A 25,877-nucleotide genomic window follows, 5' to 3' on the forward strand; every position below is an offset into this window, starting at 1 on the left:
GTGAGGTCCGTGACAGCAGACTTCCCGAGTACAATTTGTTTTTTGATTCCTTGACAGCTGGTGCCAAGAGTGTTGATTGTGGAGCCAAGCAGGCTAAAAATTTTAACAACACTCAATCTTTTCTTCATCCATCATGGTGCTTCCAATTGGCCCAGTGGTGAGAATCTCTGTCTTCTTGATATTAAGCTTCAATTAATGCTGCAAACTACGGGTCTTGACCTTCTGCAGCAAATGCTTCAGGTCCTCAATTTCGGTAAGCAAAGTTGTGTCATCTGTGTAACACAGGTTCCTGATGAGTCTTCCTCCAATCCTGATGCCACACACGTCCTCAGAAAGTTGGGCCTCCAAAATGATCTCTTACACAAACAAATTGAAAAGGTATGGAGACATCCCTGATACACTCCCTTCCTAATTGTGAACCATGCAGTTTCCTTGCTCTGTTCTAACAAATGCCTCCTGGTTCAAGTACAGATTTCGTATGAGCACAATTAGGTGTTTGGAATTCCCACTCTTCTCAATGTTTGCCACAGTTTGTTGTGATCCACACAGTAAAAAAATGCCTTTGCATAGTCAATGAAACACAGATAGACATTCCTCTGGTTAACAGTACTAATACTATGTTGTCTTTGTAGCCATTCCATGAATATAAGGCTTTCTAGGAACTAACCTGTCAATGATTTGCTGCAAACTTCTGCTTTGTTGTTGTTGTTATGTGCTGTCAAGTTGCCGGCAATTCATAGTGACCCTACGTACAACAGCCCTATACTCTGCTCTATCCCAACCTTATTGTCTTTGACACACCTACCCCCATTACCCCAGTGACTGAATCAATTCATCTCATCAAGGGTCTTCCTCTCCTGTGCTGTCCCTCCATCCTCCCAAGCATGATGACCTTCTCCAAGGACTGATCCTGCTTTGCCACATGTCCAAAGTATGTCAGACAAAGCTTTAGAACCCTCGCCTCCAAGGAGCAGCCTGGGTTCACTCTCTCCAGGTTGAACTTGTTTATTCTCCTAGCAATTCATGGTGTATTCAATACTCTTCTCCAGCAACACAGCTCAAAGGCATCAATTCTCTTTCTATCATCCCTAGTTATTGTCCAGCTTTCTAATGCATAGCAAATAACTGCAAAGACCATGGCCTGTATCAGGCACACCTTAGTCTCCAGACTGACATCGTTGTTCTTCAATACTTTGGAGAGGTCTCTGACAGCAGATTTTCGTAATGTAATTTGTCTTTTAATTTTCTGGCTGCTGATACCAAGAGTGTTGATTGTAGAGCCAAGCAAACGGAATCTGTTAACAATCTCAATCTCTTCACCATTTATCATGATGCTGCCAATTGGCCCAGTGGTGAGAATCTTGTTTTCTTGATGTTGAACTTAAATCTATATTTAAAGCTGCAGTCCTTGGCATTCTGCAGCAAGTGCTTCAAGTCTGCTTCAGTTTCAGCAAGTGGGGTTGTATCATCTGCATAATGCAGATTTTGATGAGTCTACCTCCAATCCTGATGGCATATTTCTCCTCATCGAGCCCAGGCTAGCTAGTTTGTGCTTATCAAGGACGCAAGTACATGAGATATGTAAATTATTGTTGTTGTTATGTGCCATCGAATTGCTTGCGACTCATAGCAACCCTATGTACAACAGCCCTAAACTCTGCTCTGTCCTTGTGTCATTTGCACTGTCTCTGATACACTTATCCCGATTACCCCAGTCACTGAATCAATCCACCTCATTGAGGGTCTTTCCCTCCTGCACTGTCCCTCCACCCTCCCAAGCATGATGTAACATGTGCAAGGTATGTCAGACGAAGCCTCAGAATCCTTGCCTCCAAGGATCAGCCTGGTTTAACCCTCTCAAGGAAGAATCTATTTGTTTTCTTAGCAGTCCATGGTACCTTCAATACTCTTCTCCAGCACTACAGCTCAAAGGCATCAATTCTCCTTCTATCTTCCCTAGTCATAGTCCAAATCTCTGACACATAGCAAGTGATTGCAAAGACCATGGCCTGTATCAGATGCATCTTAGTCTCCAGAGAGACACCATTGCTCTTAAGTACTTTGGAGAGGTCCCTAACAGCAGACTTTCCCATGGCAATACATCTTTTAATTTCCCAGCTGCTGGTGCCAAGAGTGTTGACTGTGGAGCCAAGCAAACTAAAGCTGTGTACAATCTCAATCTCTTCACCATCCATCCTGATGCTGCCAATTGGTCCAGTGGTGAGAATCTTTGTCTTCTTGACATTGAGCCTCAATCCATATTGAAGGCTGCAGATCTTGACCCTCTGCAGCAAGCGCTTCAGGTCCTCCTCAGTTTCAGCAAGCAGGATTGTGTCATCTTTAAATTATTAGGTGAGAAAATAACCCAAGACCTTTGTTCTTCTTTTCTATTTATTGGACATTTGGTGGGGATAAGATTGGAATTCTCTAGAAGAGGCTAGGTTTGCTGCAGGTCTTTCTTTTTTACTATCCTACTTTCAAAGCCTCTTTTCTTAAAAAGAAAGAAAAGAAGTCCTAATGGTTAAAAAAAAACCAAACACAAAATCCAAACAAACCCAAAATGTGGCTTAAAGTTGATATTTATTTCTATTAAGAGCACCAAACAGAAGCAAGGGTTTAAGGACAAGATCATGAGACAACAGGTAGAAATGGAGGAAAGTTTAAACTGCTACAAAGAAAAACAAAACATGGTATTTTTATATAAAATTCTACATTCTAACTTGTTTTCCTTCAACACTTGACGTACTATACCACTGCCTCCTGGCTCCCAAGTGGCCAGTAAAAATTTGGTCATCAATATCATTAAAGGAAAGGCACAAAGAGGAATATAAGATTACTAGAAATCAGAATTAAAGGGAGGAAGTGGGATAAGTGCTTTACTTTGAGAGTATTGAAATTAATGTTACAGAACAAAATGTCTATGGTGGATGAATAAGAAATTAGTTTGCTTTGTAAACTAGCCCCCCCTGCCCCCCCCCACACACAAAAAAAAGATATAAGAAGCCTTGTGAAGACAGAAGCGAAGATTATGCTGTGTCCACGACCAAAGAACTCCCAGGATTGCTGTCACCATCAGAAGGGAGAGGCATGGGACAGGAACTTCCCAAGAGCCCTGGGAGAGCATGGCCTTTCTGACAACTTGACGTTGGGTTCCTAAATCTCCAGACGAAATTGATGATCCAAGTAAGAGGGAATTGTTGCCAATTTCAATTGTTTCTCCATCTATTATGATGTTGCCTATCAGCCCAGTGAAGACTTTTGTCTTCCTGTTGAGAGGTAATCCTTTTATAAGTCTGCAGTTTTCGATTTTTGCAGAAATAATTTCTTTTTTTTTAATTGAGATTTTAATGAAAGTTTACAGAGAACTTAGAACTCCATTCATTTATTGATGCACATTTTCTTCCCTACCTCCCCACCCCCGTACTCTTTTCTCTTTAAAAGTATTCTTTCATTGTTGCACAATTTCCTCCCCCATCCCAGTCCACTCTGCTATGCAGCTCTTGTTCTGGACTGCTGTCACGCAAATAATACCTAATCATATATTCCCTTTTAAACAGTTCTTTCTCGTATCTGTTTCAGTGCAGTGTACATTAAGTGCTCCTCACTTTCAGCAAGCAAGGTTGTTTTAGCTGCATAACTAAAGGTGTTGATGAATCTTCCTGATTCTGATGCCACATTCTTCTTCATAGAGTCTAGCTTTTCCAATGATTTGCTCACCATACAGACTGAATAGGTATGGAGAAAGGATTTCATTAGATCCACAATCCCTTGGTACCAGCAGTGAGGAGATCAGAAACAGAGTGTACTGGGAAAATCTGTCAGGAGCCTATCCGAATTACTGAGGAGCAATAATGTTAGTTTGAAAACTAAGGTGCACCTGATTTAAGCCACTGTCTTCTCAATGACCTGTTATGCATCTGTGAGCAATGAATGATGATGACAGGAAAAGAATCATGCCTTTGAGATGTAGTGTTGGAGAGGATTACTGACTATCCTATGGACTGTCAAAAGAACAAACAGATATGCCTTAGAAAAAGTGCAGCCAGAATGCTTCCTACAGACAAGGATGTCAGGGCTCTTACTCAACCACTCCATGTGTGATCAGTCAGAGGGACTTTGCTTTGGTTTATTTGTGTTGTTTATCAGTGTGATAAGTGTGACTTTTTCATTACTTTCATTTTAATTTCTTTGATTTCTAATGAATTTGAGGGTATTCATGTTTGTTAGGCCATTTGTAAAATGTCTTATTGTAGGTAAGTGAGCATTACTAGCACTGCATTTGCTCATGGAAACATAATTGGTATTCCATCAGTTCTAAAGGCTTGGGTTTGGTTTTATTTTGCTTTCAATGCATCTGCGACATTTCCCTTAAATAGAGTTGGTTTCTATATGCTAACTTCAATAATGGTTGCATTTAGACTCTCTCTTTAAAGTCTTTAATATTAACATTTTAAATTTTTGCTAATTACAGTTTTCTTTTGTTGCTCATGCTTTTGTTGAGATATCTGTGAAATGTCTGTAAAATCTAAAATTTTATTTTGAAGATTTACCTCAATTCTTAAGAGTTTTAGAGTTTAAGCTTTTACGTGTTGGTCTGTGATACATTTAGTTATTGTATGATATAATATTCCGATTTTCTTCTTTTGCATGTGAAAATTCAGTTGCTTCAGCGCCGTTTATTGAAAGTGCTTTTTACCATGATACACTTCACTCCTCAGTATTCTTCTAAAAATTTATGAACTCAGTCTCATAAGGACAAATCCTGCATTAGGCGATTATTATAATAATACAAGGATTACTAGGAAGCTGTCTACAAAAGTACAAAAGGGAAGAAGAGGGAAGTGGGAGTCTGATGGTGAAGAGGTGGTGAAACTTGAGGTCACAGTTATGTGGGTGGAATGAGGAGTTGAAGAAATTGGGAAGAATCCAGTGGGGAACTGAAAAAGAGGGGTAACCGTGGGCATGGATCAATGGTGATTAATTTTCTACAACAGTGTTGGGGATCATACACTGAACTCAATGTGAATAGAGGAATGGGTGAAAAAATATATATAAATGAAACTTTATGCAAATCAAGATAAAAATAATGGGGGAAAAATCTGTTAATTGTAGATCTGTGAATTTATTTTTGGACTCTCAATTCCAACCCAATGATCTGTCAGCCCCACACAGTCTTAACTACTATTGCATTATAGTAAATTTTCAAATTGGAGAGCCTTTTCACAATTGGCTAGAAGGAATTATAGGGGTTGTGTTGTTGTTATGTGCCATTGAGTCGCCTGAGACTCATAGTGACCCTATGTACAACAGCCCTAAACCCTGCTCTAACCTGTGCCAATCTTAATTGTCTCTGACTCACCTACTCTCATTACCCTGGTAATCAATCCTTCTCATTGAGGGTCTTCTTCTCCTGCACTGTCCCTCCAAAATCCCAAGCATGACGTCCCTCTCCAAGGACTGGTCCCACCCTGCAACATGTTGAAAGTATGTCAGACAAAGCTTCAGAATCCTTTCCTCCAAGGAGCACCCTGGTTTCACCCTCTCTAGGATGAACATATTTGTTCTCCTAGCAGTCCATGGTATATCTAATACTCTTCTCCAACACCACAGCTCAAAGGCATCGATTCTCCTTCTGTCATCCCTAATCATTGTCCAGCTTTCTGATGTAAAGACTATAATTGCAAAGACTATTTAGGTTTTTCAGAGAATTCTTAGCTATGATACCAAAATAATGAGCAACAACAACAACAAAAAAGATTTGTTTGTTGTTGTTATTAGGAGCCGCTGAGTCAAGTGTGATTCATGACAACCCCATGAGCAGCAGATCTGAACCCTGCTTTATCCTGTGCCATCCTCATCATCTCTGACACACTAGAGCCCACTGCTGAGGTCACCATGTCAACCTTCTCTTTGGAGGTCTTCCTCTTCTTTGCTGACCCTCCATCTTTCTAAGAATGATGTCACTTTCCAAGGACTAGCCTCACCTAGCGACATATCCAAACTATGAAAGACAAAGCTTTGCCATCATTGCTGCCCAGGAGCACTCTGGTTGCACTCTTTTCAAAACAAAACCATATTAATTTTAGAATCAGTGTATCCATTTTTGCGAGTAGTTCAGCTGAGATTCTGACAGAGAATCTACACTGAATCTGTAGATCAGTTTGGGGAATTATTACCAACTTTACAACGCCATATCTTTTAATCCATGAACATGATATTTTCCCTGTTTACTGAGAACTACTTTCTTTCAAGAATTCTTGTTATTTTTTAGGGTATAAGTAGTGTACTTCTTTAACTCAAACTCACTCCTGTTGAGTAAGAACTGACTCTCTCTAGCTGGTTTTGTAAACTGCCTGGGAAGAGACTGCCCACTGTTCTATTTTGGAGACGCTGGTGGATTTGAACTGCCAGAGACACGTTGCCTTTGGCTTAGCTGTGCAGCATCCTAGGGACTAATGCCAGCAGAACACTTCTTTAGTTAAATTTATTCCTAAGATTTTTTTTAATGCTACATGGACTATTGTTGATTGCTGTTGAGTTGAGCACAACTCATAGAGAACCTATGAACAAAAGGCATGAAGCCTTTCTTTAACTACTCTCATTTATCAAAGTTTGTAGAGTTGCCAGAGGCATGATGTTTAGGAAGTGGATGCCACTCCTGTTTCCAATCCTAGTTTTAAAAATTATTTTCGTTTTCCATATTTAAAAATAATAGACATTTCAATGACACTGCACATGTTGATGGTGGCTAAAAGTGGAGGAAGCCCTAGTCAGACCCTGCAGTGGTTCTGTACTATCCTTAAGTCTTATAGTTAAAAAGAGTCCAGAGAAAGTGTTTGGTTCCCTGAGATTGCTTCTTTCAAAGAAGTGGTTGGAATCAGGGCAATAGAAGACTAATAATTTAGGGATTTACATGGGTCTTTAGGATTACCCTGCATCTAAAGAGAGCAGGAAACTAATTAAAGGAAATGCAACCTTAATATAAAAAAAATGTAGAAAAGAAATGAGGACTTGGAAGTGGGGAAAGTTTAGCCTGTATGTCAGTAGGAGGAAGGGAGTGACAAAGCCTGAGTTACAATGGTCAGTTGTCTGGCTCCAATGCTGTCCAGGGAAAAGATGCCCTAGCTAGTAGATGCCAGTATGTTCTGGCCAGCATCTACTTCTCAACTCAACCAAATTAGCTCATTCCCATACTCCCCAGGCAAACCAGGTTTCCCTAGGCACATATTCATGCCAAAAGCACGAGGAACTTGGCTGCTGTGGTTCTCGCAATAATTAAGTGAAATTCTGTTTCATATATGACTTTCTTTTTAACCCAAGTCAGCCTTTCAGCCTGATCTCCAATTTCACTTATAACTAGGGTTGCTTGGTTCTTTTATTTCTGGATTCCTTTTTTCCCTGTTAGTTTTTTTTGTTTTGTTTTGTTTGTTTGTTTTTACTGCTGATTTGGACCGTGGTGAATTAATTTCATCTGTTTTGGGACTTAGTATAAATGGAGTAAAAGCACTTTCATGCCTGTCTTATTTTTATCTTGTATTTTTCATGCCTGTTCATAGTGTCATGATTACATGGTTCTTCTTTTACTACTTCATAATATTCAAAAATAAAAGTGTACCAAATTAGCTTATTCAGTCTCACACTGGCAACTTTCTTTACTTACATGTCTCTTGTGGATGAACCTTGTAGAATAATTGCTACATCATAAAAATATGGTTAACTTTCTCAGAAATTGTCAGTTCCCTAAAGTATTAGAATAACATTGATTTCTACTGTAATATTTGAGTTATAGTTGTTCTCAATCTGCTAGCATTGATTAATTGCTGCCTGTATTTACCTGATATAACAGGAGGCGGAAAGTGAAGGCAAAAAAAGTAAAGACAGATTTATTAGAGAGTTACATCTGAGAGGTAAGGACCTCCCTCCTTGAAATATGGAGGAGAGGCAACGCTAATTATGGCTTCCTTCGCTGGGCGGGCTCAGGGCTAGAGTCTGGGCCAATGAGAGGATGCCACGCAGAATTCAAAGGTTAGTGGGTGATTCTCATTCTGGTCCTTGTTCTCTGGTGTCATTCACATGCCTAAAGTACTACTTCTGACATCACTTATGCGCCAAAAGCACCAATTCTATGCATGCCAATATCAGCTTCTTGGTTTGGACAGCTTAATTTTCTAAGCATTAACTTTTGCCTCTTTTCTTGGTTCTAATCCTATTAGTTTAATTATCAAACAATATTATTAGTATCACATGCAAGCAAGATTCTGTTGAAGATTATCCAAAAATGAATGAACAGCTTATCAACCGAGAACTGCCAGATGTGCAGGCTGGGTTTAGAAGTGGCCTTGGTACTAGATATTCTAGCTAACGTTTAGATGGATCTTGCCTGAAAATGGAAAGTACCAGAGGAATGTCTATCAGTGTTTCATTGACTATGCAAAGACATTTGACTGTGTGGATCACAACAAACTGTAGTTAACTCTGAGAAGAATGGGAATCCCATAACATTTGATGGTGCTAATGTGAAACCTATACTTGGACCTGGAGGCAGTTGTCAGAACACAGCAAGGAAACACTGCATGGTTCAAAACTGGGAAGGGTGTATGCCAGGAATGTATCCTATCTACATACTTTTCAATGTATATGCAGAACATATTATCTGGAAGGCTGGGCTTTTTGAGGAGGAGTGTGGCATCAGGATTAGAGGAAGACTCATCAACAATCTGCTTTAAGCAGTTGATAAAACCCTGCTTGCTGAAACTGAGGAGGACCTGAAGCACTTACTGTAGAAGGTCAGAAATGCAGCTTTAAATATGGATTGAAGATAAACATCAAGAAAAAAAAGATTCTCACCACTGGGCCTATTGCATGGTATGATATTATGATAGATGGTGAAAAGTTTGCTTTGGCTCCACAGTCAACACTCTTGGTACCAGTAGCCAGGAAATGAAAAGACAAATTGCATTGGGAAAGTCTACTGTCAGGGATCTCTCCAGAGTACTGAAAATCAATGATGTCAGTCTGGAGACTAAGGTGCACCTGAAACAGGCCATGGCCTTCGCAATTACTTGCTATGTGTCAGAAACCTAGACAATAACTAGGGATGACAGAAAGAAAATAGTTGCCTTTGAGTTGTGGTGCTGGAGAAGAATACTGAATATATCATGGACTGCCAGCAGAACAAACAGGTTCGTACTAGAGAGGGTAAAACCAGGCTGTCCCTTGGAGGCAAGGATTCTGAGACTTCATCTGACATACTTTGGGCATGTTACAAGGAGGAACCAGTCCTTGAAGAGGGACATCATGCCCTGGAGGGTGGAGGGACAGTGCAAGAGAGGAAGACCCTCAATGAGATGGACTGTTTGATTATTGGAGTAATAAGGGAAGGTGTGCCAGAGACAATAAGGTTGGCACAGGATAGGGCAGGTTTCAGTGCTGTTGTACATAGGGTTGCAATGAGTCACAAGTGATTCAATGACACATAACAACAAACAACACCCCCTGCAAGCAGATGTTAACAAATAATATGGAAAATCCAAAAATATCTCTATTCAAAACAGCATTTTCAAAGTACATAAACAGGTACTTTGGAAATATAAAATCCAAATAAATAATCTAGCAAATCACTAGACCTCAAAGGGAAAGAAAAATGTTCTTTGGGCTTTCAGGCAAAAAGAGCATACCACAAGGAAATGAAAATACTCTTAAGTTGGAAAGAACTGACAACCCATATTTAAGATTTTTAAGGGGAAAAAATATAAGCCAAGTCTTTTATAAACAGTAAAATGACTTTACATTATCTCATAATTGCTCCTCATGTCCTTAACTTTGATGTTGCAATGTTTAAAAGAATTCAGCTGCTAACCAAAAGGTCAACAGTGTGAACCCAACTGCAACTCTGCTCTAAACACTGAAGCAGTCTATTTCTGTAAAGATTTCAGCCTTAGAAAACCTGACCTTCTGGATCATATAAATTGGAATTGTCTCAATGGCCGTGGGTTTCGGGGCAAATCCTTTGGGAACCTCCAAGATCCTACAAGTGAAAGAAATACCCCAATGTAATTAATGGAGGAGAGTGTAAGAAAAACCTTGTAGGTCTGAAATGGAATTGAAAATATTAGCATGCATTCGTAGGGAAGCTCTGGTGGCCTAGTGGCAAGAAGCTGTGCTGCAATCCTGAAGGCATGTGGTTTGAGGCCACCAGGTGCTCTGTAGAAGGATGGGCAATCTCCTCCCATGCAATTAACCACCTCTAAAAATCTGCTGGAGGGTCAGCAATGGATTGGTTTCGACTCTATGGTACTCAACAACAATTAAAAGAAACAAAATTCTTGAAATGGCTAATTATGGCTCTCTGGCAGCAAATGTGTAATAAGAGGTTGGGACATTTTGTCATATCAGAAATTAAGAAAGGTATCAAACCTGTGTGATATTAGTGATATTGTTTTATAATTTCCACATTCTGTTGGATCACCTTTTTTTGGGATTGGAATAAATACAGATTTCTTCCAATCTGTTGACCAGATTCCATATTTCTTGGCACAACCTGGTGAGTATGTTCAGGGCAGCATCTGTTTGTTGAGAGACGTCAGTTGGTATTCTGACAATTCATGGGGTCTTGTTTTTGCCAATTCCTTCAGAGCAGCTTGAACTTCCTCCTTCATCACCATTGCTTCTTGATCATATGTGTCAGCCAATTCTTTTCACAGGTATCACACACAAGCAAAATCCTGCTCATGATTATCCAAAAACACCTGGAACAGTGCATTGACAGAGAACTACCAGAAATACAAGCAGGGTTTAGAAGAGGCCATGGCACTAGAGACATTATCACCAATGTCAGATGAATCTTGGCACAAAGCAAAAATTACCAGAGGGATGTCTATCTATGTCTCATTGACTATGCAAAGGCATTTGTGTAGATCACAACAAACCTTGATAAGAAAGAGAATCCCTGAACATTTGGTTATGCTTGTGTAAAACATCAAGAAGACAAAGTTGCTCACCACTGAGCCTACTGGCAGCACCATGATGGATAGATGAGATTGAGGTTATTAACAATTTCAGCTTGCTAGGCTCCACAATCAACAATCAACACTCTTGACACCAGCAGTCAGGAAATCAAAAGGTGAATTGCACTGGGGAAAATCTGCTGTCAGAGACCTTCTGCAGAGTACTGAGAGGCAATGATATCAGTCCAGAGACTAAGGTGCTGCACCTGATCCAAGCCCTGGTCTTCCCAATGACTTGCCTATGCATCAGAGAGCTGGACAATGACTAAGGATGACAGAAGAAAAATTGAAGCTTTTGTGTTGTCATGCTGGAGAAGAGTCTTGAACATACCCTGGATCACCAGAACAAACAGATCTGTCTCGGAGAGGGTGAAACTAAGTTTCTCCTTGGACCAGTCCTTGGAGAATAACAGCATGCTTGGGAGGGTGGAGGGACAGTGCAGGAGAGGAAGACCCAGATGAGATAAAATGGCACTGTAACTAGTGCAATGGGTTTAGGTGTGTCGGAGTCAGTGAGACTGGCTCAGGATAGGGCAGGCTTCAGAACTGTTGTTGTACATAGGGCGACTCGATGCCATGTAACAACAACAACAACATCAAAGACTATAAGGAGCTCTGGTGGCTTAGCGGTAAAGGGTTGTACTGCTAACCCAAAGGCGGTGGTGATTGTGTACTGTTGAGTTGCAATCAAACTATAGCTAACCCTCCGGTATGTTTTTTAATCACATGGGATGAGACTGTTCATCTTTCTCCTTTGGAGCAGCTGGTGGATTTGAACTGAGTAACTTTGTGTTGGCATCAAAAATCCTTACCACTAAGCCTCCAGAGCTCCATAGCCGAAAGGTATATAGTTCAAATCCACCTGCTGATCTGTAGGAAGAAGATGGGCCTCCAATCTACTGTCTCTGAAAAACTGCTGGAGGGTGAGTTATGAGTCAGTTCTGATTCAATGATACTCAACAACGTGAAAGACTACAAGGGTGGTGTCAAAAGGACCCAAAATCCAAGGTAAAGAAGTTCCTCCTGACTACACAGGATCAATCTGAACTTCAGTGAGGGTGGAATCCAACAGGAAATAGTTAACCTTCACCTCATATGTATTTAAATCCAAGAACTCAATGATAGTAAGAAAAAAGTCACTTTCTAAGGATGATGGAGAACCAATTTTCTTAAAAACTGTTAATTCATAGAAAGAAGCAAGCATTAATCTTGTCTTTCTATAAATGTATCTCAAAGCAGTCAAATAATAGATGAGAAAAATAGTCTTTTAAACATACTCAGCTAAAAAAATGGGGAGAAATAGAAGTAGAATATCATTTCCTAACTGACAGTGGATTCATGGGTCTCCAATTAGAGCATCAACAGCGGCTAACCTCAAAAGCAAATGTAAACAGCATATGCCTCCTGATGAAAGAACACATCACCTCTTGCAATCACGCACAAAGAAGCAAACAGCAGTCTGATGGCCACCACATCAGCTGCCAATTTGCAGAAAATTCAGAAGGCAGGGAAATGAGTCCAACTGTTCCATGGATGTGCAGTCAGGGAGAACACAAGCTCTGGGAAACCCCATGGGTCAAGATGTCCACCAACAGAAAAAGACATTAAATGTACATAAAGTTAAAAAAAAAACCAAACAGGCAAGTTGTACATTCGAGTGATAACTAAACAAACTCAAGGACATGATCACTTCATATAAAAGGCAAAGTTGTGGTTACTTTCGGAAGCAAGAAACTGGACTGCAATCCCAAAGGCACCAGGCTTGAATCCACTAATTGTTCCATAGGAGAAAGACGGCCACTTTCCTCCTGTGTGAAAACTCACTGGATGTCAGCTGTGAGTCCAAGTGGTAAGAACCTGTGCTGCAATCCAAATGCATAGGGTTCAAAGCCGTCAGCTGCTCTGCAGAAGGATGGGCGATTTCCTCCCATATGATTGACTGCCCCTGAAAACCCGCTGGAAGGGCAGCTATGGGTTGGTTCCAACTCAGTGGTACTCAACAACAATAATAATCTCAATCAATCAATATCTATCTCTCTCCTCCCCCATATGTGTGTGTGTGTGTATACACACACACACACATACATACACACACTTATGTAACAACTTTATATATACCGTAGAGTTGGAACTGACCCATAGCTGACCCTCCAGTGGGTTTTCAGAAGCTGTTAATCCCACGGGAAGAGATTGCCCATCCTTCTCCCATGGAGCAGCTGGTGGCCTCAAACCACATACCTTCAGGATTGCAGCACAGCTTCTTGCCTCTAGGCCACCAGACAGTCTGAACATTATATAGATATAGATAAGTGTGTGTGTGTGTGTGTGTGTGTGTATTTGTTGTTATGTGCCTTTGAGTCACCTACATCCCATAGCAACCCTATATATACAACAGATCTGAAGCCTGCTTTGTCCAGAGCCAGTCTCACTGACTGTGACTCTTTTTACTTTAAATATCTCTAAATATCTAACTGACTGAATCTTTTTACTTTATATATATGTATGTATGTGTGTGTCAGCTATGGGTCAGTTCTGATTCTCTGGTGTATATGTGCATATGTGTATATATGTGTACATATAGTTGTTGTTGTTATGTGCTGTTGAGTTGACTAAAACTCATAGAAACCCCTATGCACAGTAGAACCCTGCTCTATCCTGAGCCAATCACACTGTCTCTGCCACTGTTTCAGTTATTGTGACAATTCATCTTCTTCTCTTGTGCTGTCCCTTGACTCTTCCAAGCATGATATTTTTCTCCAAAGACTGGTTGCTCCTGGTTACATGCCCAAAATACATGAGATGGAGCTTCAAAATCCTTGCCTTCAAAAAACAGTTTGGTTTCACCCTCTTGGCAGTCCATTGTATGTTCAATACTCTTCTCCATCACCCCAACTCAAAGAGACCAATTCTTCTGTCATCACTGGTTATTTTCCAGCTTTCTGATGCCTAGCAAGTAATTGCAAAGACCATGGCCTGGGTCAGGCACACCTTAGTCTCTAGACTGACATCCTTGCTCTTCAGCACTCTGGAGCAGTCCCTCACAGAAGATTTTCCAGATGCAATTAATTTTTTGATTTCCTGACTGCTAGTGCCAAGACTGTTGTGGAACTGAGCAAGTTCAAAGTATTAACTATCTCAATCCCTTTTCCATTTATCATGATGCTGCCAGTTGGCCCAGTGGTGAGAATCTTTGTTTTCTTGATGTTGAGCTTCAAACCATACTGAAAACTACAGTCCTTGACACTCTGCAGCAGATGCTTCAGGCCTTCCTCACTTTCAGCAAGTAAGGTTGTGTCATCTGTGTAGCATAGATTGTTGATGAGTCTTCTTTCAATTCTGATGGCACATTCCTCCTCATAAAGTCCAGAGAGTTAGATACATAATAGATATAAATATGTTGTTGCTTCTCTTATATGCTTTTGATTCAGAACCAACTCATACGTGACCCTCTAGTGGATTGTCAGAGGCTATAAAACGAATGGGAAGAATCTCCAGCAAAGTCTCTAGCGAATTTGAACAGCCTGCCTTTAGGTTGGCAATGAAACTCCTTACCACTCGGCCACAGAGCTGCCTAGATATCGATCTAAATAGATAGTTTGTTTCAGTGAACTCATCTAAATCTGTGCTTTATTTTTCAATAAAGAGTTTTTTTAAGGCTCTCCAACCTAAATAAAAGGATAAATAATGGATAGGAAAGAGGATCCAGTTGAAAACTTTAGGAAATGCTACGGCATATTTCATATTTGTTCTTATTGCCATAAAACATTTTTTAAAATGTTTACTTTTTTTGTTCATAAGACATTTTAAAAAGAAAATAGCTTTGTTGAAATCTTCCAAACTCAAAGATTGCTAACACACACAAAAAAGGGAAGAGGATATCAGAAAAACTGTGTGGCAAAGTTTCAGAGCTGGAAGAGACATCCTCTAAACCTCTTCATTTATGGGTTAAAAACTCAAGTCTGGCCCAGAGACAGAGGTATATCATGCAGTTTATGAAGCTGGTATCAGGAACCAGCCTCAAACACGGATGTCCCAGTCTGGAACACTTCCCACCACAGCACAGTGTGTTTGCTTCCTTCACATAGTAAGGGTTGGTTGTTATTTGAAGATGTAGCTGAATCGGGAATTTTCTTTCCCCCAAATTTCTCTAGGATGATTTTTCAATGCAGTTAAGGGTGGAAAGGATGTCGCATCAAGGCAGAAGGCAGATGTGAAATACTTTCTCAGAGGGAGCTGGCCTGGCCTGACTTGAGGCCTGGGGTAAAGGTAGGAAATCTGACCTTCTGAGGCTCTCCCTTCTCTGACAGTTTTTCTCTCTTTGCCTTCTATGGCCTCTTCTTCCTTCTCCTACCCTTTTGTCTCACTTTAACTTCAGTACCTCTCTATTAATTAAATGTTGTTGTTGTTGTGTGCTGTCAGTTTGGAACCAATTCATAGTTGACTTGTCAGAGGGATTTCAGAGGCTATAAATCACATGCGAGGAGATTCTAATTTTTCTAACAAAGAACAGCTGGTAGATTTGAACTGTGTGCTTCGGGCTGACAGCACAACTCCTTACCACTAGGCTGCCAGAGTGTGCCCTAATGGTAATTTGGCATAACATAATACACTAAAATCATGCTCAGCATCTTACTTTGTTGAGTATCTGCTGAGGGTTCAAAAGCTTGTATGTGGCCACCTAAGATACAGTCATTGGTTCTCTCCCCTTCAGAGCAAAGAACAGTGAAGAGAAGAAAGACTTAACAATTAGTTCAAGGGACTAATGGATTTATGGCTAACCAAGTCCTCTTACTATACTAAGAACAGAACTAAATGGTGCCCGTCTACCACTCCTGGCCTATGTGACAGGGGTCACAATAGAAAGTCCTAGACACAAAGGGAGAAGAAAGAATGTAGAACAATATGTAAAATAATAAAAAAAGACCTGAGTTACTAGTCTAAGAAAGAATAGTGGGATCTCCAAGACTATGACATCATTCAACCCCTAGACACCATTCAACCCTAGAGCAGAACTTACCCTTGGAGATAACCTCTCAGACAAATGATAAACAGTCACATAAACTGAATGATAGTATCAGAGAGCACTGTAGTCCTCAGAACAATCAATCATATGAGACTGAAAGAGCACTATTTACCCTGAACCAAAGCTCATAATGCAAGAAGGGAGGGGTAGGGAAAAGGGACAGATGGAGAGAGAACCCAGGGAGGAAGTGGAAAGAGCCAAGTTCAGAGGATTATAACCGAATTCAACGGTGATTCTTTTTTTAAAACACAATGAGAAAAATGAGAAATGAGGCACAAATGGAGACTTGTACACCAATGTTCATAGTAGCGTTATTCACCATCGCAAGAACATAAAAACAGCCCAGATGTCCAAGCACAATCAAATAGATTGAGAAATTATGGTACATTCACACAATGGAATACAATGCAGAATGCAGAAGCAATGATTTTGTAAACTATTATCTAACTTGGGAGAGAATGGGGAACATTATGATGAGTGAACTCAGTTCCACAAGAACAAATACTGCGGGGAGCTCTGGTGGCCTAGTGGTAAGAAGCTGCACTTCAATCCCAGAGGTACACGGTTTGAATCCACCAGATACTCTGCTGGAGAAGAAGGGGCAGTCTCCTCCTGTACCAGTCAGATCTGATTTGACGGTACACACACAGAAAGTAATAAAAATTAAAAAAGTAAAAACAAATTATGTATAAAATCATGTGCGGTGGAAGCAGAGGGATGAATATGTGGGGAGAGGATTAATTATGGGGTTGTGAAATTTGATGGGGGGTGAGGGAAATTGGAAGAATCTGTTCTGGAAAACAATGTATTCAAATTTTATAAATAAACTAGTATAATAAAAACAAAACAAAACACAATATGAAACACAATGTGAATGAAGGAAAGTGTGAAACACAAGGTATAAAAGTATTTTTGGTCTTTTTATTCAAGTAAAATGTTTATTTTATACTGGTTTACTTACAAAATTCATAAAGGTATAAGAATTTTTTATGCAAACCAGTACAAAAGACTTTTTTAAAGAAAAGGATTGCAACTAATATTGTAAAACAAAATGTGTTTAAATTATTATTATTGTTGTTGTAATGTGCCGTGGAGTTGCTTGTGACTCATAACAACCCTGTGTACAAGAACCCTAAACCCTATGCCAACCTCAATGTCTCTGACACACCGACCCATTACCCCAATCACTGAACCAATCCATCTCATTTGAGGGTATTCCTCTCTTGCGCTGTCCCTCCACTCTCCCAAACATGATGTTTCTCTGCAAGGACTGGTCCCTCTTTGCAACATGCCCAAAGTATGTCAGACGAAGCTTCAGAATCCTTGCTTCCAAGGAGCAGGCTGGCTTCACCCTCTCCAGGACAAACCTGCTTGTTCTCCTAGCAGTCCATGGTATAGTCAACATTCTTCTCCAGTACCACAACTCGAAGGCGTCAATTCTCTTTCTATCATTCCCAGTCACTGTCCAGCTCTCCGATGCATAGCACGTAATTGCAAAATTATGGCCCAGATCAGGCGCACCTTAGTCTCCACCTGATGTCACTGGCTCAACAGTCTTGGTATTTAAATTACTGAATGGAAAATGAATATGCTCTGTAAACTTTCACTCAAACCACGTAAAACTCTATTAGACATCCTTTCAAGAGTTTTGTCTGCTGCATCCTATTGGAACTTTACAGCACTATGAAACACTTTTATTATTATTGCATTTAAAGATAAAAAACAGGTAATGATGAGATTAAGCAACTTGACCAATGAAAAAGGTACTCCAGAGGTCTTAAGCACTGCCTATATCTTGTACTCGACTCAACTGCACCTAACAACAACCCTCTACCAGGATTTCTGACGCAGTAAACTTCAGAGGAGAAGTTGGCTCATTTTCTCCCACAGAGCAGCTGGTGGATTTAAACCAACTGCCTTTGAAATGGCTGCTTCTTAACCACTAGGCCACCAGACCTCCCTCCTACAAAGAAAGCGTCATGAGAAAGAACTCGCCCAGTTTCAAGAGCAGAAGCAAATTGTATGCAATTTATTCAATAAGTGAAAAAAAAATATGACTGCCTATGTAGTCATATTTATTCATTTATTGGACAAATTGCATACAATTTGTTTCTACTCTACATCCCCCCCCCCAAAAAAAAAATTTTGTATCTAGTGGGAAGACCTACTTGATTCCTTGTTGGGTTTGATTGGCATATCAATGAGAAAGGAAAGTTAATTTTATTGCGCCTTACCAATGTGGTGGTCCTCTTTTGTCCTTTATCGAGAGGCCTTTCTGAAGAAAATATACACGTACATAATTTGTCATGCTTGGGAGGGTGGAGGTACAAGCGCAGGAAGGGAAGGCCCTCTATGAGGTGGATTGATTCAGTGACTGGGGTAATCGGGAAGGGTGTATCGGAGACGGTGCGATTGGCACAGGATAGAGCAGAGTTTAGGACTGTAGTACATAGGGTCGCTATGAGTCGCAAGCGACTTGACGGCACAAAACAACAACATATGCACCGCAACAGCTAACCTGCAGGATCTGTGAGGAGCTGCGCAGCGTGGATGAAGTGGGAGCGGAGCCGGACGCGTTCGACTCCGTGCGGTGGAGGAAGCGCGCCATGGGCGTGGCGGCAGAGGGCCTCAGGGCCATTCCCTGAGCGCCATGCAAATAGAATGCAAATCAGCGCGTGGGGCCCAGGGTTCGCAGTTTGCTCCAGGACCCCGGGGTGGCGCGCACACGCTCGCTCCCTGCTCTGACTCGCTGACTCTACGGCTCCTCACCCCCTCCCCGCCCGGACGCGCTCTCGGGCTCCCAGCACCGCGGGATTCACCTTTGCTACTGCCTGAGCGCGGAGCCGGCGCAGCGCTCCCGCGACTGGTGCACTCCTGCCCAGAGGCAGTGCATCAATCCCAGGACGCCTTCGTCTCCAGGGTGAGTGAGCCCGCCCCACGCTTTTGTCCTGACAGGGTCCCGGGAAGAGTCAGCTCTATGAGGGGTGACTGGGGAGCCCATACCCTCTTTCTCTCGAAGGTTTTTCCCTTCGGAGCTGAACGCATCCAAACTCGACTGCTACAGAGTGGCTGATAAGTGCTGAGAAGTTAATGGATGCGAGAGAACTCCAGGCTGACCGGGTTTTCCTTGGGAGGAGGTGAGATGGTGGGATGCCGTGAAATGATTCTTTCTGTAGGAGTCATACAATGGAAGTGCCTATAATTTGAGGGTTGCGAATTTCCACCACCCGCGAGAGCAGAGAAACAAGTTTTTCCCCCAGTTCCGCAGCCCCTTGCACTAAAGCAGTGAAAGCCCCCTAGGTCCACATGTGAACCCCATAAGATAGGTTCTATAAGGAGACCACAGGGTGTCAGGGTCTGACTGTCCCAGACACTAAATGAGGCGTCAAGCATTGCAGTCTTGGTCTTTCTCTGAAGTCCTCCCTTGAGCCTCTCTCTCCTTTGCATCCTTCTCTTAAGCCAGGTTCCCATTGTTAGGGGACCCTGTTCTAATTACAGCCGGCAAGTTTCAATGAACTAATTCCCAGGGAAGTTAGCTCTGAGGTCGAGGGCTGCTAAAACTATTCAAGATCTGAAGAACTGTATTTCAAACTATTCAAGACTTGAAGAATTGTATTACTAAGAGTTTAATCCAAACTTGAAGATGGGTTGTTGGGGAGACGTTTTCTAGGAACTCTGGCTTCCTGTTAACTTCTTTTATGTCATAACTCTTAAGGAGATTAGGTTTGTTGGAGCCTACTAGTGGCAAAATTAGTGGTTACAATTCAGGGAGCTAGGTGGGGTGGAGGTACATCTAGGAGGTGAACCTGGTGCCAGGCCTCAGACAACTGGTTTTTATAATTTCTCATGCCCAAATTCAGAGTACCATTATGCCTTCTGCCTTTGGGGTCTACCCTAAGCCATGCCCTCTGTCTTTGGGGTATACCCTATAGTTACACCTTCCCTCCAGCTGGGAACCATAGATTCCTGCCTACTTTGGAGAAACCCTTGTCCAAATGCATACTTGTTGATATGTTATTTCCAAGTGGGGGACTTGAGAGGAGCCAAGACCATTTGGAGACCCTTTTGGAGCTGGGACCACTTCACACTTCAGAGCGTCAGATGCAAATCTCAGGGACACATAAGTGTTCGGGGAATCTTACTAGGTCCCGAAGAGGCATGGTTCTAGCAAAACTGCCTTTCTCATTTGCTTTCTTTCTCTCTCCTCTCTCCTCTCTGCTGTTTTGCTTTTCTTGTAAATTCTTAACCTTTTTTCTCCCCTCTCCTGGTGGCCCTTGGTTACAATCTTACAGTCTTGTTCCCTGAGCAGTACAATGTGGGGAACATGGGGGGGGTGATGTTTGGTACCCCAATGCCATAGGCCAGTGTGAACAGTCCTTCCAATTGCCCAGAGAGGGGAGACTCCTTTGTCTCCTGCCCTCATTGGGCTGAAATCCTAAGCCAGGGCAATGAGGAACATGACAGTTGACCCTGCCTGGGGAGTGGTTGGACACTGGAGGGTAAATTGGGCAGTGTGTACTCTGGGGACACGTACAGAACCTTTTCACTACCTGTCCTCACCCACCACTAGGCCTGAACAACCCACTCTCACAGTAGCAACAGATTTGTGCTGGTTCATTTTCCTTTTTTTTTTAGTTGTTGTTGTTGTGTTTCTTTTGTATAACGGTTGGCCAACTGAGGAAGGCAGTGGGTAGCTTGGGCCCTGGAGTAGTTTCTCCTTGTGTGAGATTTGCTAAGTCCATCAAGAGACTGCTTCCCCAAAGGGCAGGTCTGGGGGTACCAACGTGGAATGCACTGAGCAGACTAAAAGTTCCTGGTCTCCTTAGTAAAGTTAGGTAGTCCCATCTGCCTGTGTAGCCACAACACAATAGGGTCTCCTACTCAGCAGGTGGGCAGGAGTCTGCTAGGCCGCCTTGTCAGAAAAGGAAGCTGGCCCCACATGGGGCTGAAGGGAGAAAAATCCCTGCAGGACCAGGGGTGGAACAGAGGAGGGAGACACCTAGGGTCTTGATCACAGCGGGTTAGATCATCATCCTTGGAAAAATTGAACATGAATGTGTTGTGGTCGCCTTGTACTCTAAAAAAATATCTTTGGAAGCTTTCCCCCATAAAAATATATTGTGAACTTAGAATATATGACACATACCTAGTTCATTTATTTTCTCTACATTTTAAGAGGTTGAGTTGAATCTCACTCATAGCAACCCTTTCTCTGAGGTTTGAAATCTCAGTAGAAAGGGACTGTTCGTCTTTTAAGTGCTCACCTTTGTCTTGCAGCTCAGTTCTAACACACTTCATACCCCCAGGGCTCCATTTAAAAAGAACTCTGTTGACTTAGTTTGCAAGGAGTTATACTGTCAATTCCAAGGCAGGCGGTTCAAATCCACCAGCTGCTCCCTAAGAGAAAGAGGTACATTCTCCTCCTATGTGATTTACGTACGGCCTTTGAAAACCCACTGGAGTGCCAGCTAAAAGTCAGTTCCAACTCATTGGCTATGTGTTTGAGTAGTTAGTTAGTGGGGACTTGAGAATGCAGCCCGGCTTGGGACTTAGGGACCAAAAGTCTACTTTGAAGCCTCTCTACTAATTCAAATAACAAGCACAAGTTGTGAAATGAATTCTTTAAGGCTTCCTGCCAGCCTTTATTATTTATTCTTAAATATAAAGAAATTCCGAGAACAACCATTAAAAAGTAACCTTTACCAACAGAAGACCAGATCCTTGCCTAGCTTAAGTATTAATCTGTGACTATGGAGGGACACCTCGAGAACATGAATTAGGGCATTGGAGACTTACAAATGGTCATTGAGTCCAAGCACTATTTGTTGGATGGCAAGGATAGGAATGGGGGACCTTCCAGTAGTAAAGGCACAGCAGGTGTCCACTGTGGTGGTCTCCTGTGTCCTACAACTTCTTCCTCCTTTCTGCACTCCCCTTGTTTTCTGCTCATAGCCTGGAGAGATGAAGGTGCTGGCCAGGGACCCACTTTGAGAGCCACTCGCCTCTCCTCCCTGGGGCGTTCAGCAGATGAATTTTGTCTCTTTATGGAATTTTGGCTTCAAATGTTCTGGTTTGTTTGAAGCCAGAAAAGCAAATGCATTTCTACTTAAAAAGTCAAGGTGGGTGGACCCCCATGTTTGCCACTTCAGGCAGGCAGATGCATCCTCTCGACCTTGGGGCCTTATTCCTTTTTAAAGAACTTCCCACTGCTGTCAAGTCAATTCCAACTCATAGTGAGTGACCCTACATGGGATTTCAGAAGCTGTGAGCACTTGATGGATTTGAACCACCCACCTTTCAATTAGCAGCCTAGCACATTATCACACAGCCATCTCAGAACTGCTCTGGCAGGAGAGCACTAAGAATTATTCCCTGTGTGAAGCTCATCTAGTGGGGATAAGGCTGAACTTCGAGATGCTCACACCACCTTCTTCCCATTGTCTTCCTGTTCTTTGCCCCCTGTGTCCAAGGGTGAATGCTCACAGCGGGTGCTGACTTGGGGGATGTGGGACTTTTTGTAGGTCTAGCTCCTGAGATTTCCCCTTCCCTGACCCCCTGTCAATGCTTCCATGCCTTTTCTCCTCCCCTCCTCCTCTGGGTCCTGAGTGCAGAGCCCTCTGGAGACAGAAAGCCTCTGGAGACAAAAAGAAAAGAGATGAGGAGAGATTTCTTTTTCTTTCAGATCCGCTCCTTGATTTTGTTTGCTGGCTTGGCTGTCCTCCCCTCCCCCAGCTCACCCTACGCTGTTAACCCAGGACTTTATGAGTTCTGTCTCACCATCTTTTGGGAACCAAGTGCCTATGATTTTTTTAATTAACTTTCTTTTTTTCAGAGACTGAGGATTTCTAGTGCAGAGTCGCTCTCTGGATTTCTTGCACGGAGAAGAAGCATAGAGTAGAAAGTACTCTTTGGTGTAAAACTTGGGTTTAGATTCCTCCTACTCACCGTTCGGTGGGTGGTTTCTGAGCATGATGTTTAACCTCTGTGAGCCGACTTCTTTTTCCTCATAGGACAGTGAGAGTGGTGGTAAAAATTAAATAATATATGTACAGTGCAGGAGAGGAAGACCCCGGATGAGATGGATTGGCACAGTAACTGGGGCAATGGGGGCAGCTGTGGTGGAGTCAGTGAGACTGGCTCAGGGCAGGGCCAACTTCAGAGCTGTTGTACATAGGGTCACTACGAGTTATAGGAGACTTGACAGCACCTAACAACAAAATGAATATAAATGTTGCTGTTCTGTGTCCTGGAGCCAGCGCCAACCCCTAGTGGCACAATAGCCCCCTCGTGTTTCTAAGACTGTAATGTGCTCTTTATGGGAGCACAGTGCCAGGTGTTTTCTCTAGGGGGCTGCTGGCCGAGTTTGAGCCACCAGCCTTTCAGTTCACAGCCAACCAACCACTTGGGCTCCTTATTTATAGTCAGATATTTATGTAAGACCTTAACTGTTGCACCACCCGGGCTCCTTATGAATATAAATAGTAGACATGTAAGCTATTCCTCTACCTATCAAGTAATATTCTCTACGTCTATGGAATAATCTAAACATCAGCCAACAGGCAATAATTACATACCTGCTCTCTGTCTAGCTCTGTGGAGGGTTATGATACAAAGATAGGACACTCAAGAGACTTTTGTCTGTATGAGGAAACGGGTACACATATACAGCAATTAGAAAACAGTGAGAACATGTAATTTCTAAGTTTTGTGGTTCTGACTCACGAGGATTAAGAGTGACAAGAAACTCTGGGATTGGAGTGGCCTGGTTGGCTCAGAAATGAGAAAGGGGTAGGCAGGTGGGTGTGAGCAGTATCCTGAGGGAATGCCGGCATGTGCTTGGGAATTGAAAGGCCCAGATGATTTAAGGGCCCTACTGGGAACAGCCATCCTGGGCATGTTTTCCCCCTGTTATCCAGCATATTCCTAGAATGTATCTGTCTTCATCTTATACTGAATAAAAAATAATGAGAATCAAAGCTGTCGTCAAATGGAAGCTCAGTGTCCCAGAGCTCAGGGGTTTGGGTGCTTTGTACTCTTTCATTATACTTCTATCACTGTAGCTCATCCTGGGTGTGGAATTGTTGGGCATTTGGGCTGGAGGAGACCAAGCCCATCTGATTCTCGTATGGAAGAGGAAACCCTGGATAAGAGACTGGTGGCAGAGCTGGAACTCACCCAGGGTTCTTATCACCCTATGTGGGAAGAGGGTTACAGGTTGGGAGGGCAGACTGCCTGACCTAGGCCAGAGGAGTGGATATAAATGGTTACATCATCTGGTCCCCTGGTCCTCAAGAGTCCTGTAAGGCTGCCCTCTTTAATCTGAGGATGCCCTGGGGAACAGGGCTGAAGGTTGCTTTATCTGGCCTGACACTGTGATCACTGTCATTTGTCTGTCTCTGGGGCCCCTGGGGTCCCAGTATCTGCCAACACAAATTCCACCACCCTTCAAGTTCCAGCCTCCTTGCCACTTAATTTCCAGACTTAATTCCTACGTCTGACACTGTATTGTGGGTCTGCTTTGGGTCTGGAATGTACTGTTCTTCACAGGAATTTTCACCCTATGAAAAATTCCAGACTCAGGCCGTCTCCACTGACCCTGGCAAGACTGGTAGTCTCCTTTCCCAGGGCTGGAACAGATGGAATGTCCTCCTAGGCTGTGTGAAAAACAGAAAAGAGGCCCAAGGTTTGGTGTCCAGCTCCAGCTCTGACCCATATGGTGACTTCACTTATTCAGGTATCTCCTTGCTTATCTATAGATGGAGAAAAGCATGCTTGCTCTGCTCTGCTGATGAGGCGGTGGGCAGATGAAAAAGAGCACTGCATGAAAGGTTGTGTCCCACTAGGCTCTGAGCTCCTTGAGGCCACAGTTCATCGTTGGGTCCTTACTCTCTTTTTTTTTCCCTTTTGAAAAGTTTATTTTTATATTTACATGCATTTTTACAGTTACTGATTAAATAAAACAGTGTTCCACTAGTTTCAGTGCTTACTGGTTGTCATTTCATGTAACTTCTTCATTCTTGTCATTTCTATTAGTCGCTTGTTCAACTGGTGAAAGATTATTTTTTCCTCAGAAGTACAGGTGGGCAGTGTATTTTTCTGTGACTTTGCATGTGAAAGAAGAGTTTTATGTGGCCAAAGGATATGACCAGTAATTCAGCTGAGTATAAGGTTTTCAGTCATAACACGATCCATTAAAAACAGAGCAGAACAAAACAAAACTATCATCATTAACTGCCAACATCTTCCTCTGCATTTAGTCAATTCAAATGCCCTAATTTTTACAATTTTAGCAGGGTTTAGGGCTGTTGTACATAGGGTCACTATGAGTCTACTCGATGGCACATAACAACAAATTAAAAAAAATTAAAAAAAACCCACACTAAATAAACAAGTGGGAGACCATAGTTTCTATAGTTCTTTGAAAAGGAGGGTATAAGAGATTGCATAAATCAAGTAACTTCTATTGTTTCTGTCCACCATTTCTTCTTTCATGGCTTCTGATTACAAAAAAGAAACCTCTTAAAACAATCTGGCTTCCTACTTGCCTAGCTGCTCACACCAGACTTCTGGCACCACTGTTAGGGAGTGATTCTCATCAGGAGAAATCTTCCAAATGATCTTTTTTTTTTACATTTTCTTTTTATTCTTGCTATTATTAATTTTAATGAAAATTTAGACACTTTGGATTTCCATTACTCTTTTTTTTTTTACTTTTTATTGTATTATTTTTACGTGTACCGTCAAATCAGATCTGACAAGTACAGGAGGAGATTGCCCCCTCCTTCTCCAGCAGAGCATCTGGTGGATTTGAACTTCATACCTCTGGGATTGCAGTGCAGCGTCTTGCC

The sequence above is a fragment of the Elephantulus edwardii genome, unplaced genomic scaffold (assembly GCF_000299155.1).
Source record: "Elephantulus edwardii isolate Elephantulus edwardi_28Jun2011 unplaced genomic scaffold, EleEdw1.0 scaffold00032, whole genome shotgun sequence".
NCBI lineage: Eukaryota > Metazoa > Chordata > Mammalia > Macroscelidea > Macroscelididae > Elephantulus > Elephantulus edwardii.